This window comes from Felis catus, chromosome D2 (assembly GCF_018350175.1).
Source record: "Felis catus isolate Fca126 chromosome D2, F.catus_Fca126_mat1.0, whole genome shotgun sequence".
Taxonomy (NCBI): Eukaryota; Metazoa; Chordata; class Mammalia; order Carnivora; family Felidae; genus Felis; species Felis catus.
Genome location: NC_058378.1, coordinates 30,995,236 through 31,014,176, shown reverse-complemented (window position 1 = coordinate 31,014,176; position 18,941 = coordinate 30,995,236). Strand labels below are relative to the sequence as shown.

The following is an 18,941-nucleotide window of genomic DNA, read 5'->3' as shown; positions in this document are numbered from 1 at the left end:
CTGCTGCCCTAGGCTGCTAACGGTCACGGATCCACTCAGGTGTCCTCTCTTGGGGGAAGCAAGCGACTGCAATCCTAGGGTCACAGCCATCAATTTATGTTAAGGGAACTGAGGTCAGGCATCCATAAATGTCCGGAGTAGCTGCTGTCGGTTATCTCTGTTCCAGGACTCAGGGGACTCATAAGGCAATGTGAACCCGTCCTGTCCTCAGAGAGAGGGCCACGGCAGGTCTGCCAGCTGCTGCTGGTGGTGTTCAAAACGGAGGTGACTCCTGGTAGGGTGGAAACCTTCCAGGATTGGGTGCAAGACCCCCCCGGTGAGGTGCCATGTCTACATAACTGGCTATGCGAGCTGTGTGTCACATAACTGGCTATGTGATAGGTGTGGGCCTATCTGTAAAACACGGAGGTGACTCATTGATCCTGAAGGTCATTCCAACGTTCGAGAAATGCACTTTCAAACAGTTCTGGAAAAGAAGCTTTAGTGCCTTTAGGAAATGAATTCTGAAGAGTCGAGAGCCTGTACAGGTTCATAAAGATGCATTAGTATCGGTGGGTCCACTAAGCCAATTATGTGCTTTTTTGCCGTTGCTGGTAAGTTGGGGGAGAGGGAGGATCAGGAGGACCGGTTGCCAAGGAAACCACCTGAAAAGTCCATCACGGGATGGACTTGCCCTGTGGATACCGTGCGCGGTACACGGTCATCATCTCTCATAGCAGCAGAGAGAGGGACGCATAGAGCCCAGACACCACGAGGGCAGGACCCGCTCATCCCTCGCCGCCACCCTATTCTTCTCGAACAAAAGCAGCCAGAGGATGACTAGGTAGGCAGGAAAGAGCCACTTAGGGACGCCCCCAATGTCAGCCAAGAGGAGTCACAAGTTCCCCTAAAAAGCAGTACAAGGACAACAGGTGACTTCGGGGCCCTGGCACTCATGAAGATAAAACAGCCAAGGAAGGAAAACCAGGGCTAGGTCAAATGGAGAAGCATGCCAACGGCACAGCGGCAAGTGGAGGGATCACCCTACGTTCAACAGTTTGTAACCAGACCTCTTTCCTCCAGGTTAGGGCCTTAGATCTGGGGATGTGGCTCCGTCCGATGTCTCGGCGCGAGACTGTGTATGTGGAGAAACTCTGTGCCTGGGGGAACCTGTCTTTGCAGACGCTGTGCTGGCCTTAAGCAGCTGGGCGTCTAACTCCTGGGCTTCCCGGCGCTGGGAGGCCCCCGGACATTGTACGAATCAGACCACATCGGGAATCCCTTAAGATTCCGGGAGGAGGTTGATGGCGCGGACCTGTCACGCCTAGGGGGCCCCACAGGTGGAAGGAAGGGTTTGGTGCCCTCCGACCCCTCCAGAGAAGACCCTGCTTTTGCAGACCACCCCTGCCCCCGGCCTGTGCTGGACTCTGCCCAGAGCGGTGAGATAGTCTAACCCCCGGCTTCCTTCGTTCCCGGGCCACCCTTTCCCCTGACTCCATCCAGTCTTGGGAAGTCACGAGTGAACAACTCGAACGGGTTTTTATCCACCTCCTGCGACTCTCTCAATCTCTGTGTAGGGCCACTCAGCTAAGGAGAAAAGAACTACTGGAATGTGAGATTTGTTTCCATCAGACTAATACTTAAATGTTTACATTTATTTACCTTCTGCTCTAAAACAATGTTTTCTCTAATTAGGCAAAGCTAAGGACTACAGTACTTATGTTTGTTTACAAGTTTGAAGAACAGAATATGGCTGGATGAAGCTTTTCCAGTGGCTACAGACACCGTGTGGGCGCCCCTGGAGGATGTGCATGGCCAAGTTCAGCTGGCCCCACCCGCCAGGCCAATCCTGGGGTATTGTGGGGGTGCTTAAGAGGAATTAGGGGGGTGCCTGGGTGGCTTAGTCGGTTGAGCGTCCAGCTTTGGCTCAGGTCATGATCTCGCGGTTTGTGAGTTTGAGCCCCGCGTCGGGCTCTGTGCTGACAGCTCAGAGTCTGGAGCCTGTTTCAGATTCTGTGTCTCCCTCTCTCTCTGCTCCTCCCCTGCTCTCTCTCTCTCTCTCTAAAATAAATAAACAGTAAAAAAATAATAATAGTAATAAAGAGGAATTGGGAAACAGACAAGATACAACCTAGATCTGCAATATATATCTGTCTTTTCATATCGGAGAAACCAAGAATAACCAAGGTATAAAGTCTCGTAATTATTTGCAAAGTAAATGGGAGAGTTTTCGGCACGTTAACAACAGGGGCTCAGGGAAGGAGGAGGGGGGAGTACAGGAGCGCCTGCTCATTGTCCTTTCCCTCCAAAAGCAGAGAAGTTGGAAGAACAAAACTGGTTTTGTAGGGCGCCTGGGGAGGTTAAATGTCCAACTCTTGATATTGGCTCAGGTCACAGTTTGTGGGTTCGAGCTCCACGTTGGGCTCTCAGCTGAGTACGGAGCCTGCTGGAGATTCTCTGCCTCCCCGACCCTCAAAAAAAAAAATAAACATTAAAAACCCCCACAAACACTGGTTTTGTGTACGCTGGGAAGGGGGCATGTTCGGACTGTTTTGTTAGGGTTATTTATTTTGTGTTAGGGTTATAGTTATGGGGTTTTAAGCCCATAAGGACACCGATGAGCTACATTTTACAGATATCACAGGGTAAACATTTAATTGCAGCACTGACTCAGACACGGACAATAAACTCATGCCAGGCTATTCAAATAACTACTGTATATCAGTGATTTTATGATCTTTTTTTTTTTTTTTGGACATTTTACTACCTCTAGAAATCAGTATGCATCTTCCAACCTACGATATCATCGATTTGATGAAAGACAGTATTTATGAAGCATTTATTACTGAATAAGAAACTACATTAGATGTGGAATACACATGACCCTTGTCCTCAAATATTTTCTGATGAAGTTGCAAGACAGATCATGATAACAATTTCAAATAGATGCCAGAGACATGGTTCCCAGACTGCACCAAGGTACCTGAGACAAGCCAGCAAATGTTTAAGCTTCCGAGGGGAATAAAGTGATACTCAACCTCTGTTGGACCTTACAACTACCAGCTCAAAGTGTTCCTACCAGTGGTTCGCAGTAGATTGTACTATCTTCTTCTTCTTCTTCTTTTTTATGATGCCATATCTTACAAAGCTGACTTTTTGGTGGCTGCTGTGATTAAAGCAAGTGCCAGGGAAAAATCGATGTGGAACAGAAAATGAGAGTGGCAGTGTCTGACCTGATTCTAAGGTTTGAGAAGTTGTGCAGTGCCCAACAGGTGCACACGTCCTATTTGTAATTCATTGTGGCTATTTAAGAATGGGATACAAATATCCTTTTTTCTTCTTATTCATTGTCAATATTTTTTTCAAATAGCTCCTAGCTGTTAGGACATAAATACTTATTGTTTGGACCTAACCAGGTAATAAATGGAACTGATGGGTATTCCTTCTGGCCTAGGCGCCCTGAGAAAAAAATGTCTGAGACATTAAATTCTCTGTGAACTGAGAAAGTTTGGGAACTTCTCTGTTAGGGCCTATCACCAACAAGCTGAAACACGATTATGACTTGCGTAAGGTCACCCTGAAGCAAGGAAAACAAAAAAAGTTAAAGAAGTTATTTAAAATTTTGAGTTTGGCGGGGGGGGCCTGACTGGCTCAGTCGGTAGAGCATGTGACTCTTGATCTGGGGGTTCTAAGTTTGAGCTCCACATTGGGTGTGGAGATTATTTAAGAATAAAATCTAGGAGCACCTGGGTGGCTCAGTCGGTTAAGTGTCCAACTCTTGATTTCTGTTCAGGCCACGATCTCACATTTTGTGGGTTTGAGCCCCACGTTGGGCCCCACGCTGACAGCGCAGTATGGAGCCTGCTTGGGATCTCTCTCCCTCTTTCTCTTTGCCCCTTCCCCGCTTGCTGTCTCTCTCTGTCTCAAAAATAAATAAACATTAAAAAATAAAATCTTGGGGCACCTGGGTGGCTCCGAAGTCGGTTAAACAGCCAACTTCGGCTCAACTCGTGATCTCGTGGTTCATGGGTTCAAGGCTGGAGTTGGTCTCTGTGCTGACAGCTCAGAGCCTGGAGCCTGCTTTGGATTCGGTGTCTCTCTCTGTCTCTCCCCGGCTCGTGCTCTCTGTCTCTCTCTCAAAATAAATAAATCTAAAAAAAAAAAGAAATCTAAAATAAAAAGTTGAGTTTATTTGGCCTTTAAATCTAAGTAATGCTTGCACATAGTATTATAAAGCAAGACGTAAAGAAATGCATAAAATGGAGGGCAACAGTCTCTCCCCAACTCTACCCCCAATCTCGCTTCTAGAGGCCATTCCATGTAGCAGTTTAAAACAATTTTTTAACTTTATTTTTGAGAGAGAGAGAGAGAGAGAGAGAGAGAGTGGGGGAGGGACAGAGAGAGAGGGAGACACAGAATCCAAAGCAGGCTCCAGGATCTGAGCTGTCAGCACAGAGCCCGACGTGGGGCTCGAACTTCCGAACCTTGAGACCGTGACCTGAAGCGAAGTCGGACTCTTAACCGACGGAGCCACCCAGGCGCCCCATCATGCAACAGTTTTTAATTTCACTTCTGGTGGTCACCTCCAAAGCTCAAGTGTTTATAGTTCTACGTCACAATTTACTTCCACTTTTAGACAGTCTCTGTCAATGCCTCAGAAGGATGAGAACTTGAGTCCCCATTCTCTTCTCTTTTCCAGCCATTGACAGCATACTTCCGTTTTTATTTCCTCTGCTGATGACCTTGGGAACTTTAAAGAACACACTGCAGTCTCTGACTCCCCCAACCCCAGGTGTTCCCTCTTGAGTCACGGTTATGTTGGACGAGGATGTGCGCCCTGACCTTTCCCTGGCCCCTCTGCTCCCTACCTCACCTCCCCATTTCTACCTCTGTCCTCCAGCCTGCCACTGCCTCCACTCGCCACCTTTCTGTTTGGTCCTGTAATCACAGCGAAGTCTTCCTTCTGTCTCTGGGCCGATTTCGAAAACGAAATGCTCTTAAGCAGCATTTATATGATCGCGACTTTGTGAATACTGTTCCCTTCAGAATCGCATGCGTGCTAGCCTCACGCTTCCTTTCCTGGGGTCCAGCACCTGCCTCAAGTGGATTCTCTTTGTTCTGAAAATGGGTTGTTCAAAATCACTCCAACATTTCACTTGGCTTCACATTTATTTTTTTTTTTATTATTTAAAAAAAATTTTTTTTTCAACGTTTATTTATTTTTGGGACAGAGAGAGACAGAGCATGAACGGGGGAGGGGCAGAGAGAGAGGGAGACACAGAATCAGAAACAGGCTCCAGGCTCTGAGCCATCAGCCCAGAGCCCGACGCGGGGCTCGAACTCACGGACCGCGAGATCGTGACCTGGCTGAACTCGGACGCTTAACCGACTGCACCACCCAGGCACCCCACGTGGCTTCACATTTAGAGCACGTCTTTCTTTTACAGCTTCCTCCCACCCCCAAGTTCCTAATCACTGTCGATTCTCGTTAAGCGCAGTCGCTGTGTTCTACAAAGCGGCCGGGAACACTGGATTAGTGAATAGCGGAGCACTGATCCTAGGGGAAACAGGGTTAGGTGGCCGCGAGCCTCCGGTCACAACTTTTTCATCAACGAATCAACACAGCACCTTGTTTTATGTGCGTTTCTGTTTAAAGACACCTTATAGAATATGTATTGTTGATTCACCAACACTGCGCTCACGGGAAATCGCGCCGTGACTTAAGCCTGAGCGAACCTCATCGGACACATATATTTTCTCCAGAAGGCGCATTCCTTCACAGCCTTCTTGTGCTCAGGAACACTAGACAGCGCTTCAGGACGATGCTTGGGGGCCATTTTAAACAGTGGAATCGCCAATGGGAAGCACAAAAATGTGAAAACATGGCACCAGATAGACCATGGGAAGGGCACTAATTTCCAGCGTGACAGATGAAAGAGGAAACCAGGCCTTGTTAGAACTCAGCAGGGAGAGTGACCGATGGATGGGTGGCTCAAATGTGTCGCCGCCCTGTGCATGTCCTTGAGAGACTGAAATGCATTGATTTGGGGGTTCCAAATAAATTTTAGCAGGCAGGCAAATTCGCTGCTATGGAACCCGTGAATAACGATGATCTATCAGTCGTACTTTGCTTCGTTCTTGTTGACAAAAGGGAAGTGTGGCTTTGCCACAGCCTAAAAATCACCGAGCTTCTTGGTCATTGGTCTTCGCAGGGGCCACTTTCTTCCCAGAGACTTTTATCCTGAAGCCCTTTGACCTCATGCTCCAGTTTGGAATGGTTGTTTTACCCAGAGGTCATCCTGGGAATGTCTTCCCCCATGCCTCATCCATGATCCAATCATCCCTCATCCAATGACCTCCTCTTTCTCGACTTTCTCCCTTATATTCTTGGTGTCAGCCTCCTGTAACTCTTCAGGGACAGTACAGAGAAGTAAACTTTGTTTTCTTACATAAATGAAACTGTCTTTACTGAATGATCTCTGGATTATCCTTGGGGGGGGGGTATAGTTTTTAGCATCCACATCATTTTGCTTCAATATTTTGAAGCCATTGATCCACTGGTGTTTTCGTCCAGTGTTACAGGTAAGTTTGGTGTCCCCCAACTCCCAAGACTTTAAATTTTCTCTTTATGTTCTAATACTCTACAAAGATGTGTCTAGGTGTGAGTCCCCCCCGACCCCATTCACCCTGCTCCGCATTTGGCAATAAGCCTGTTCACTCAATCAGAAGACTCATCTCTTTAATAACTTCAGGAATTTTCTATTACGGATTTGATTATTTCCCCCCATCTCTTAATTTCTCCCACGTGCCCCTTCTCTTACGGGGATGCTTGTGAACCAGGGGTTGGATCTCCTGGGTTGCTCCTCTAACTCTCTTACCCCTTCCCTTCCATTTTTTTCCCCAGTCCTCTTAACATCTAATGTTGGCAATCATATTATTAATGTCCAACAGCTCTTTCTTGTCTCTGATTATTCCTTTTTCATATCATCTTGTTCCTGTATGAAGGCACCATGTCTTCGAGTTTCTCTGAAATTACTTAGGGTGTGTTTATGTTATCATCTGTTCTTTCGATTATTTCACCCAGCTCATCATCCTATGTGTTCATTATCATCTTTCTCTTTCATGACGGCTTTTCTTAAATGTCTGGTGACCTTTGGTCAGGCCTTGATACTTAAGAATGATAGACAAGGCTAATGATGATAGGCAGATGGAAAAGCCTTCCTCAGCTCTCCTTTGGTAGGCATGGTTCCTGCTTGGGACCTCTGGGTGTGTGCATAGCACATGTCAGTCAACACCTCACCTGAGCGTGTCCAGTCAGGGACTGAGAGCCCCCGAAGGCCGGAACCAGAAATTCTAGGAATCCTAGGAATCCTAGAAATTCTAGACCAGCCCTGAGTTGTTCAATTTCTTCAGAGGGGAAGCCTCAGACTGTTAGCTGGGGGAGAAATGGAAGATCACCGGAAGCTCAACTGGGAGAAGGGGAGGGAGAGAGGCCAATCCACTTGGCTTTTCCAGAAACAGACCCACAACGACTCCTCACTTCTCACCCTGCCCACCTTCAGTGGAGCTCCCTCTTGCATTTACCCTTATATTATTTTTTATTTGAGAGAGAGAGAGAGAGAGAGAGCAAGTGGGGGAGGAGGGGCAGAGGGAGAGAGAGAATCTCAGACTCCATGCTCAGCGTGGTGTGGGGTGCAATCCCACAACTCTGAGGTCATGACCTGAGTTGAAATCAAGAGTCGGACCCTCAATTGTCTGAGCCACCCAGGTGCCCCTTGCATTTTACTCTTCTTACTTGTGGCTTCCCCTATGACATTGTCTGCATAGTCCCAGGTACTTCCAGTCTTCCAGAAATCTGTTGAAATCTCCCACTTGCTAACGAGCAACACCACCCCCTTGCCCTTTTGTTGTTAAGTGTTTATTTTCTTTGCAATTCTTTACCAGTATTTCTGTGGGCTCCAAGAGAAGGAAGCCCATATACTCCGTCCATCATGTGGAACTGGAAACGGAAAGTGTCATTTTAATTTAACATCTTCACAAACATCATTTGGGAATTAGCCTCGAAATGAGTATTCTGGTAAGGAGAAAAAGTTCAACTGTGTTATAATTGAGTAATAATGTCATATTGAAAAATTTAGATCACTTTCATCACCAGGTGAGTCATTGGTCTTGAGATAATTGAAGAATATAAAATTTCATATCAAGAGATTATATAAGACCCATTAATATAACAGGATCAAATTCAGTGAGTCTGTATTTGCCCGATTGTAGCATATGGGATTCCTATAAATAATATTTATAATTATACTGTAATCCCAGAAGGGAGGAGAGGAAAGAAAAGAAAAATCCCAAGCATCTGTCCTTATTGAATGAATTGCTTTTGGTGGGAAACAGCAAACTGTACTCAACACACTGACTGCCTCTGTAAAGGACAAAATGGTCTGCTTTCTTCAGACCACTATTTTCTTTTAATTTAAATAAGTCCTTTCTTAAGCATAAAGAGCTGATAAAGAACATTTTTTTTTAATGCCTCAAGCAACTTCTGGAAATTCTTATTATATGTCAACTGATGGGGACTATGACAAACCCTAGCCAATCAGCAAGAAGGTCCACTGGAAGCCGCCAGCAGTCTTGATTTAAGTGACCATTTTCCTGCCATCCAGCTTCTGCAAATGCTCACAGGGTGGGCTTGGGTCTCACGCCTGCCTGCGTGCTCCTGGTGGGTGGCGAAATCAGAGGCAGATCCCGGCGCCAGCTGCCTCTTTAGTGAGGAGGGACCCCCAGGGGCCGGTGGCAGGGGGGAGGGGAGCCCGAGCCCCGGAAATCAATAAGACTTGGGGTCTCGCTCTTTTTGTTTATGACTCTATCCCTGCACTAGCACAAGCCTTGGCTCCTAGACGATTCTCCGTAAGTTTCTGCAGAATACATGAACGAAAGAGCGAATTCCCGTGAAAAAGTATACAAATCAAAAGGCTTTCATATATACGTTACTTGAAAACTGGAAATAAGAGGTCTTGTAGCTTTTTAATGATGGAAATGAATTTTTTTAACTTCAAATACAGTTTTAAAATTGCTGAAATGTATTCTTTTTTAGACCCCATGACATTTCTCTAATCTGTAGTATCATGAGAATATTTCATATTGTAAATAATTATGAAAAATAAAGTAGACACCACAATGAAGCATCTTCACTCTGTCAGTTCCAAACCATCCTTTGGGAGAATGAAATGAGATGGAATAAAACTGGGCAGGACCTAAGGGAATTCAATACCAATGTATTAATTATATGTAGAAATATATTTTTAAAGGGCGTTAAAAAAACCTCTTAGCCTCCCACCTAATAGAATTCTAATATATTTTGGTGTGTTACCCTAAGGACTGTATTAAAATAATAATAGTTTGTTAGTATTATTTTGTGGCTGTGAAAACCATTTTCGGTAATCCCAGCTAAATCACTTGCTCTATTACACTTGCATTTATGAAGTCCAAGGGCAAATATATTATTGCACAAGTTAATACTTTCCAAACCGTTTTCTTCCAAGGCCACCTTTAAGTGAATGAGCATAGTCAATAATTTTATCGTCATATATGTTAAAGCACATTAACAATTTATAATGTAAAGAGCTATAGCAAATGCAATTTCATCAAAATGACACACGGATCAAATTAACTAAATTAACCAACCATGAACGTTAGAACCAAGCGTTAGCCCAATTTATTTAAATTATACTATTGGGTTACAAATCATTCCTTTTTTAAAAAAAGTCTTTCAAGCCATGTCCTGGAATAATCTAGGGGGAAGCTCAACCACCCGTGCGTTCTTTATAAGCCACAGTCAGAGCGGGTGTGCCCACATCCTTCTAGAAGGGATGGGGAGAAGAGGGCAGAGCAGGGGGGGGGGAATAGATATGGCATGGATTTAGTGTATAAGCTGCTACTGCAGTACTCGGTGACTTTTTTTTTTTAATTAAAAAAATTTTTTAATTTATTTTTGAGAGAGAGAGAGAGAGGGACAGAGCACAAGCCAGGAAGGGGCAGAGAGAGAGAGAGAGAGAGAGACAGAATCTGAAGCAGGCTCCAGATTCTTGGACGTGGAACCATGAGATCCCTCGAATTCACGGACCATGAGATCAAGACCTGAGCCAAAGTCTGTCACTTAACCGACTGAGCCACCCAGGCGCCCCAGTACTTGGTGACTTGTAACAGGTTTTGCTGCCTTTGTTGAACGTGAGCTCAAGTGTTTGTTTTTGTTTTTTAAAGACAAAGGGACCAAGTTGTTGATATATATTTGGTTTCCTCATTATTGGCCTTCTGCTATTCTCTAATATAAGATAAATATATTTGGCCACCTATGGTACTAGTCGGATGAGAAATGAATATAAGCAAATGGATAAAAATCAGTTTTGTTCTTGTTGGGTCTTAGTAATGCACCCCAGAAGAAAACGTCTTCCTGAATCTATTCAGTCACGGAGAACAAAATAAAAACCAAAACCCTTCGCTGCGTCCAGCTGGGTCTCTTTTGCTCTTGACGGCTGACAAACAGGACCAGTGGGCAAGCTATCGTGTCTCCATAAAATCCCATAGTTTCAAATTAGTCGTGAGGGTGACTGTTAGAGACAGTAGTCCCCTGAGCAGGGAACTGACTTTGTCTAAGCCAAGAGCTTCTCAGGTGAGGGGTGAGGGGACGCGGGAGTTCCCTCTGGGGCTGGGAGTGAGCAAACCGGCACAGACAGCAGGTAGGCTGTGGCCCCTGGTGCCGCCTCATGTGCCAGAGGCTTCCGGAGACACCCACCGCTGGGCACATAGGTGGGGCCGGTTGTGGGCTCTTGGGGCTGAGGTAGCTGCCCCGGAACCCCTCTTCCTCCATCCCTCCCCTGCCCGTTCCTCCCTCCCCTGTTTTCCTCACTGTCCGTCCTAAGGTGGTGGCTGCAATGTGGCCACAAGTGGCAGGGGTCGGGGGCTCCAGGTGTAGTGCGGTGTCGTCCCCAGACAGAAGGTATGGCGGACCCCAGCAGGTGTGTGTGTCGGGGGGCAGGGGTTCCAGTGTTGGACTCACCACCTGTGGCCCTGAGCCAAACCTGCTGATTTTTTAACAACCTCCCACCCCCAACTCTGCCAACTTTGCTCGAAACAAACAAAAAAGAACAACCTTTCAGGAGATTCAATATTTAGAGTAGATGGAGGGAAGGGCAGGTGTCCTGGCTGGAGTGGGGAGGTGCCTGAGAACCTTCATGGCTGGGTCCCCACGTTTTCTGCTTTGGGGCTCTGAGAAACGACAGCCATTACACCTGCTAAGTTGTGAGGTCCCTTCCAACCTGAAAGAGGCTTCTGTTCTACGAAGATGCTCAAAATGTCACTCTGTCTGACCCCCCTCTATGAAATCTACAGACCTGGAAAAACCCGGGAGAATTAAGTCACATCCAGGCGATCTTTCCTTTGAAGTGACTATTTCATCACCCACGATAACCACAGAATAGAACCACCGGGCCTGGAAATTCTACCTTGGTTTTTTCCCAAGACTGCCTCTTCTTCTCCACTCCGAGGCAATAACCTATAGAGTTTCCTGAAGCGCGACTCCAGTGTTGAACAGCGCTGTGCTGAAATTCATGAAGATCCGTCAATTTGCGAATCTAGTACTCTGATGGGGGACCCGGTGAACTATCATCGGACCTAAAAGTTTATGTTGTAAATTATAAAAGCTATCGGAGCTTACTTTTTCATATTCTACCACCACTGTTTAATTTTAACGGCTTTATTGAGCAGTGAAGGGAGCACAGAGTACAAGTTGGCATAATATATGTCATTATTAGTGCCAGGCCTCGTAAACACAGGGCCCGGGTTTTCCAGGATCGGTTTGATTTTACTTTGTGATATTTTTGGCCCGTCGTTATGGAAACGCCCCGTATTTAGGCATCCAAACTATATCATCAGGACCGCCTCTTATATCCAGAAACAACCCCCAAATCTCTGATCAGATTGTGTGTTGCGATTTAGGGTTAAACAATATGGTCCCCGCCGCAAATTCTGGAGTCCCGGGATCAGCTGAAGTAAACGTGCCCGGACCGAGGCCGGTGGTCCGGTGCATATTTCCACACACACTTCTGTCAAAGCGCGAAAGTTCCGACTTGAATTACTTACTCCATTCCACGTCCAAATTGGCAACGCCAGTCAAATAAATCGGGCCAAGGATTATGGATGGTGAGATGGATAAATGAACAGTAAGGGCTTCAGAGAAACCACCAAATTCATCTTATTTAATACGTGGCGACAAGACAGTTTAAAGTATAGGGTGATGTGGCTCCATCGGATCGTCTTTATCTTTCACCTGACATAGGCAGGTAACACAGTGATGCAAATAACAAGTTTTAGAATAAGAATCTGCATAATGAGAAGCAACCCCCTTGCTCTCCCGTCACGGAGGTAAGAATGTGGGGCTGTGGCGCGAGGCTGCCTGGGCTGGGGTCCCAAGTCTACCTCCGCCCAGGTGTGGGCACGTCCTCAACCTCTCTTTTCTTTTCTGTAATTTGGGTATAACAATGGTATCTACCTAAAGTGCTGTTATAAGAATGAAATGAGTTAATGCACATAAAATGTCTGGAACAGTGCCTGGCAGGCAGGAAGGCATTCAATAAACATTAGCAATTGTGACTTATTTCCATGGAAGCAACAGTTTCGGAGAACGATTTTCCTGGGATGCAGGCTGGCACTTCCCCTCTGTTTCAAAAGCAACTATTGCAATGCTATAGCGTTTGATGTTCTGTGTCTACCACGAGGCTTGAACTCGGCAACCTCTATTTCCCTCGCTGATCTTAGGGGCGGTAATGAAATGTCAGTCTGGGGAAGCTCCCAGAGCTACCTAATCTACTGAGAACCTTGTGACAGTGACCTTTTATTTTTCCCAAGGCGGGGCACTTTGGGGCCCCTCCTAGTCTTATCCCGTATCCCCCCAAAATCCCATCTGCCGGGGACTTCACAATCATCATGAGGTTAGAATCATAGGATTTCACAAAATCATGATCTAAGACTGAAAGGGACTTGAGCCATCAACTATTTTTAGGGCCCCCTCCTAATTTCAGCCACCGTAAAAGGTGTGGCATGGGAGGAGCTCATGAAACAGCTTGTCCATGACCCCACGGTCTGTGTGAAACCAGACCTAGGACCAGCCCCCTAACCCCCACTTCTGGAACCCTGGGCTGGGGCTGTTTTTTCTACATTGTTACCCTTTGCATAGTGTTATGTACACATTTGACCTTAAATGAGTGTTTGAAGGCAACTAGCCTTAAGTATTTGTTTCAAAAGTATTTTGAGGGTGCCTTTTGTGATTTTTCTGGTGGTGGTGGGGAACGAAGTAAGTAGCCTTTCAAACACTTATCTTTCCCTCCAAGTTAATTCCCAAAATATATCCTAGTGTGCATCCAGGAGAAAACAAACCCTCCATCCTGAAGTTTTCACTACCTTTTTAAAATACTACCAGCCAGGGCACCTGGGTGGCTCAGTCAGTTGAGTGTCAGATTTCAGCTCAGGTCATGATCTCAAGGTTCATGGGTTCGAACCCCGCGTCGGGCTCTGTGCTGACAGCTCAGAGCCTGGAGCCTGCTTCAGATTCTGTGTCTCCCTCTCTCTCTGCCCCTCCCCTGTTCGTGCTTTGTCTCTCTCTCAAAGATAAATAAACATAAAATTTTTTTTTAAGTACTACCTTCCAATACCATAAAACTGTTAGATGTCATACCTCTATTGGCTCATTTTATTTTTCCTTCTAAATCTAATTTAATGGGTGGCTCAGTCGTTTGAGCCGCCAACTCTTGATTTCGGCTCAGGTTACGATCCCAGGGTCATGGGATCGAGCCCTGCATTCTGGTTCTACACTGAGCGTGGAGCCTGCTTAAGATTCTCTCCCTCTCCTGCTGCCCCTACTCCGCTCGTGCTCTCTAAAATTAAAAAAAAAAAAAAAAAAAGATAGAAATGATAAACTATTGGTTTAGTTCTCTTTGCCCTGAACCTTGGCAGGGCAGGTGGGGACTCAGCCTCGAAAGAGAATTTATGTGACGACAGCCTGGTCAAGCATCCTTCTGCCTGCCTTGGACCCTTTCCCGCTCTCCTCCAATCCTCCTGCAATGTCTGTGAAGCTTGGTCCTCCACCCCCCCCCCCCGCCCCCCCACCACCCCGTTCCAGCCTAAAACGCTGTTCTCCCTGTAAAAACTGTTGTAACATTTTATGGTGGCTTTTATTACACATTATCAATCACTTGTATCTTAATTGTATTTAGTTATGCAAGTAATACAGAAATCAATTCAAATTGTAAAATTTCAAACGTTGTAACAATGGTTACAGATGGGTATGAATAATTGTATGACTAATCTCTTCCTTGACAATTCCTCCAGTTGTCTCTTCCAGTGGGTGTCTTTACAGCCCTATCTGTCTTTGTATGTATTTTTACTTATGGGAATGTATAGTATTATTATTTTTTTGGTAGTCCCACACAGTACGTATTGTTCTGTAATTGCCTTTTTCTTTAATCATATGGTTTGGTGACCTTTCCGGCTCAGCATACATAGACTTACTTCGTTCTTTTGAACTGTTGCCTAATTATCCAGAAGTAAATGTGCCATTATTTAGCCATTCCCTATGATGGCCATCAGGTTGCTTTTAGTTTCAAAACTACCAAAACTCTGCACACTTGTGCCTGCTTCTCTAGGATATATACGAAGAAATGGAATGGCTGGGTCATAGAACGTGCACATGATTAATTTTAACAGTGCCAAACTGCCCTTCAAATTGGCCGTTTCAATTTACACGCCTGTTAGCCTGGCAGGAAAGCCCCCAGTTTCCCACTCAGCTTGCCAAGATGAGTTACTTTTTACCTGCACATGTTATCGCCTAGGCTTAGGATGTAAGCTCTCTGAGAGCAGGGCCCATCACTACCCCATATTTGCATTTCTTTCCGCATGCAGAGGTGTTTAATAATTGGTGCCCAATAAATGTTTGTTCAATGATCTCCCACCATAAGTTCTTTGCTCATCTCTGCGCAAAAAAAAAGCAAAGGTGCATCTTTGAGGCTATTTCTTTTTATTTTTTTTAAGTTAAAAAATATTTTTAAGGTTTTATTTACTTATTTTTGAGAGAGACAGAGTGTGAGGGAGGGGAGGGGAGGGAGGGAGAGAGAGAGAGAGAGAGAGAGAGAGAGAGAGAGGGGGAATCCCAAGCAGACTCCATGCTGTTAGCACAGAGCCCAATGTGGGGCTCGAACCCACGAAACTGTGAGATCATGACCCGAGCCGAAACTAAGGGTCGGACACTTGACTGACTGAGCTACCCAGGCACACTTGAGGCTATTTATTAAGAATGAAAAACATTTTTTAAAAAGTTGCTCATGGGGTGGGTGCCTGGGTGGTTCAGTGGGTTAAGCATCAGACTCTTCATTTCGGCTCAGGTCATGATCTCACGGTTTGTGAGATTGAGTCCAGCCTCCTGCTCCTGGCTGACATCAGGGAGCCTGCTTGGGATTCTCTCTTTCTCTCTCTCTCTCAAAAAAAAAAAAAAAAAAAAAAAAGTCGGTTGAATTTTTGCACACCCTTCCCCCTAGCCAAGTTACAGATATCTTCCATTTAAAGTTGCCTGCGGAAAACAGGACTCCCTCCTGCTCTGCTTGGCAGGAGGCAGTGAAAACAGACCTGGCTGTCTCAGACAATAGCTTGTAGGGTGTCTCACCCACTGGGAAAAGCTACAGAATCCCTGGGAACTAGACAGATGATGGGATGGGGAGAGAGTAAGGTCAGACTCTTTGGAACATTCTGGATCCAAGGAGCTAAATTCTTTGACAGAGTTTTGAAAGAGAGGAAACCATTAATAATGTCCAAAGCACGTCAATAAATGGATCCAGGCGAGGAAGAAATTGACAGGCTAGCAGAACTGGAGTGCAGAGGTGGGCATATATACATTTTTAAATTTGGATACAGGAAAGGGAGGTTTTAAAGGTGTGAATTACTCGATCCATGATAAACTTTTCCTCCAGGCAGAGCCTATTTTTATTTACATGATCATCTCGGCTACAGCGATTCTAAAAACCATGAGCGTGTTTCCAAATCTTGGCGTTCTGAACACTCATTTGAAAAAAAAAAAAAAAAAGGAGTTTTCCAAAGGAGTAAGTGATAACGTTCAGTTAAATATGAACGAACTGAGAATTCTGTGTCGCTTAGTTTGTTTCCACAAAGGAACTGGTCCTAAATAAGAAACAACACAAACGGAGGCCCATTTCGCTCTTGATAACGTTTCTGTTTCTCTCACCCATTAACAACTGCGCAGCCCAGGGAGGCGACAGTCGGATTTCGACACAAACACAAATGAGGAAAGTGAGGAAACCAATTTGCTAGGGGGTGCTGACCACCTCCAGGAGAACAGGCCCCTGAGGCCCGGGGATCTAGGCCCGGGCCTGGGTGGACTCCCCCCCCCCTGGCCGAGTAGAGGCTGGAGCGGCACCGCTGTTCACCGGCGCCGCGGGAATGCGGGGACCCCGATTACCGTACGGGCCGCACCGCCCCAGACACACAGGGACCTGCGCTTTGGTTTCTCGGCCCGCTGCTCTGGCCTCCTTCACCTCTTCGCCCATCGTGGGACGGTTGCCGTTAAACCCCGGCAGTGACCGGGCCGAAATCACGCCCGCGGTGGCTCCGGAGCAATAGGCGACAGGAAACTCCTGGAGAGGGAGGCTCATTTGGCCCTTTGGGGGCTCAATGCCCTTTGGCCATTGTTGGGAGGAACAAAGAGGGCAGGAGCGGAGGGCGCCCCCACGAGGAAAGGCGGGGAAGGACACCCACGGGCGCGATTTAGGCGGCGGGCGAAGCTGGCACCGGGGTGCTCGGAGGCGCGGGCTGCGAGCCGCGGAGGTAGGGCCGGTCCCTCCCGCCGCGCCCCGCACGCGCTTTGCGCGCCGTCTGGCGCCCGCCGCAGCCCTTTCCTTCGTCGCGGCCGCTTTACTTTTGTCCCTTTTTTCCTTTTTATTACCATTATTATTATATATATATTTTTCCCGCGCAAAGCGGGAAGCCGGGACTGCCCAAGCGGGCGGCGGAGGGGCCGCCATTTCCCGGGGACAGCGCAGCGCGCGGCGGCACCGGGCGCCCCGGAAAGGGAACCGGAGGGGAGTGCCCGGCCCCGAGCCCTCCTCCGCGCCGGCCGGGGGCTCGCGGCGCTCGTGGCGCCCGGCGACCGCGCGGCAGCCCCCGGCCTCGCCCCCGCCGCCCGCGTCCCCGGCCTGACCTTCGGCGGCGCGGCCCGCCCCCGGCCCCCGGCCCCCGGCCCCTTCCCTCCGCTCCGCGCCCCCGCGCCCCTTCCATTGTCAGCCCGGAGCGGCCGGCGCCCAGCCCCGCACCCTCGGAGGCCCCCCGAGCGGCCCACCGCCCCGGAGCGGTCCCCTCGGCGGCCGGGCGCCTCCCTCCTCCGCTCCGGCGCCCCGAACTCCGCATCCCGGGAGCCCTCCGCTCCCTCCCTGGCCGGCCTCGCCGCGGCCCGCCGGCGGACCCCGCATCCCGCCGCCTCCTCCCTCCTCGCCCAGGATGCCCCCGCTCCTCGCCGGCCGCTGCAATTTTACCGCTTCTTTAGCACCCCCCCCCACCCCCCGCCTTTATTTCCCGAGGAAGCAAGTTGGGCAGCTTGATTTATGAATTCTTCTCTCTTTCTTTTGCGGGGAGGGTCGGCTATCGGGGTGCGCCGGCAGGGGCCGGGCGGCGGGAGAGGCAGGGGTCCTCTCCGGCCCCTGCACTGCCCCCGCGGCGCGTTTTGTTTCCAGACCCCGGAGCCCCCTGAACAATAATGCCATCGCCATGGCGGGCTCACCTGGTGCTGCGCCGCCTGCTCCGGGCGCCCGGTGCCCTCGGCGCGCCGCTCCCGGGGCGCAGGTTCGGCCCGCGCGGCGCCGGTGCCGGGCAGGACTCTTTGCCTTTCTTTGGGTTCTATCGGTGCTTGTCAATGGCGGCAAGCGGCAGTTCTCCGGGCCGCGGATAGTAGCGGGGGGAGGAGGAGGAGGGAGAAGGGATTGCTCCTTCTCCACATAACCACCTCTAGGAGGAGTCGCTCAGCCTCATCCCCCGCCAGCCCAGGCTCCGCGACGGGTCCGGGGCTTTCGGTGGGGCTTGATGAGCTATTGTCCTTCAGGAGCATTAATGATGAAACCGCGCGGCCTCCGCGTCGCCCGCGGATCTGCTGGATGCGCTGAGGGCCACTTGCTAAGATGAGGCTTTCCCCAGGGCTGGGGACCGAAGCACTACGGTCACGATCCGGAGTCTCCCGTTTGCGGAATCCACCTTTGGTGGAAGAAGGCGGCGTGGGCGTTCATCGGGCAGTTCTGGGGAGAGTCTTGGAAGGTGAAAGCCGAAAATGCCACCTTCGATGCTCTCTCCTGTCCTCAGATAATGACAAATACTGTACAGTAACGTTCGTGTGTACCACTGGGGCTGTAGCAAAGGGTAGCCACAGCCACAAGAACTGAGAACGTGTATCCATGCCTGCTGGCTTTTTATAAATTAAGACCAATTTAGATTCCAGCGTTGCATAATATTTGGAGTAGCAGATGTATGTTTTGGAGGGTAGGACTGTGTGCCTGGACATCCTTTTTAAGTCGGTTGCGTGGTAGTGTGTTAATTTGTAATATCCCAGCAGCTATTGATTAGCACGAGGCTATTGTCTTAAGGACCAAATGTTATTAGTTTCTAGAAAATGCATCTTTATGGGGATGGGGTGGACAATATTAGTGTGATAATGGATTAGTAGTTGCTCTGTTCTACTGGAAGCCAGGGCTGTCCTTTGTAACTGGAGACGTTGGTCAGGACTCCATGGTTGGGGGTGAATCAAAGCAATGTGTTTATTTCATGGGGAAATGTTCACTTGCTGTGGGCCATCCATGCTTTCTCTGATTTCTCCCTGATGAGGCAAAGGGTTGTGAGAGGCAAAATTTTGACCTCTTCAA

The 18,941-nt window shown here is 48.1% G+C and overlaps 1 protein-coding gene across 1 annotated transcript in view; it reads right to left on the bottom strand.

Moving 5' to 3' along the window:
* The window catches only part of MACROH2A2 (macroH2A.2 histone), a 58,057-nt gene extending 39,648 nt beyond the window's left edge, over positions 1–18,409 (bottom strand). The window contains exon 1 of the mRNA XM_023240513.2: positions 17,813–18,409. The gene's annotated coding sequence lies outside the window, so the exon portion shown is untranslated. The remainder of the gene's footprint in view (positions 1–17,812) is intronic.
* Between the last annotated feature and the right edge of the window lie 532 nt (positions 18,410–18,941).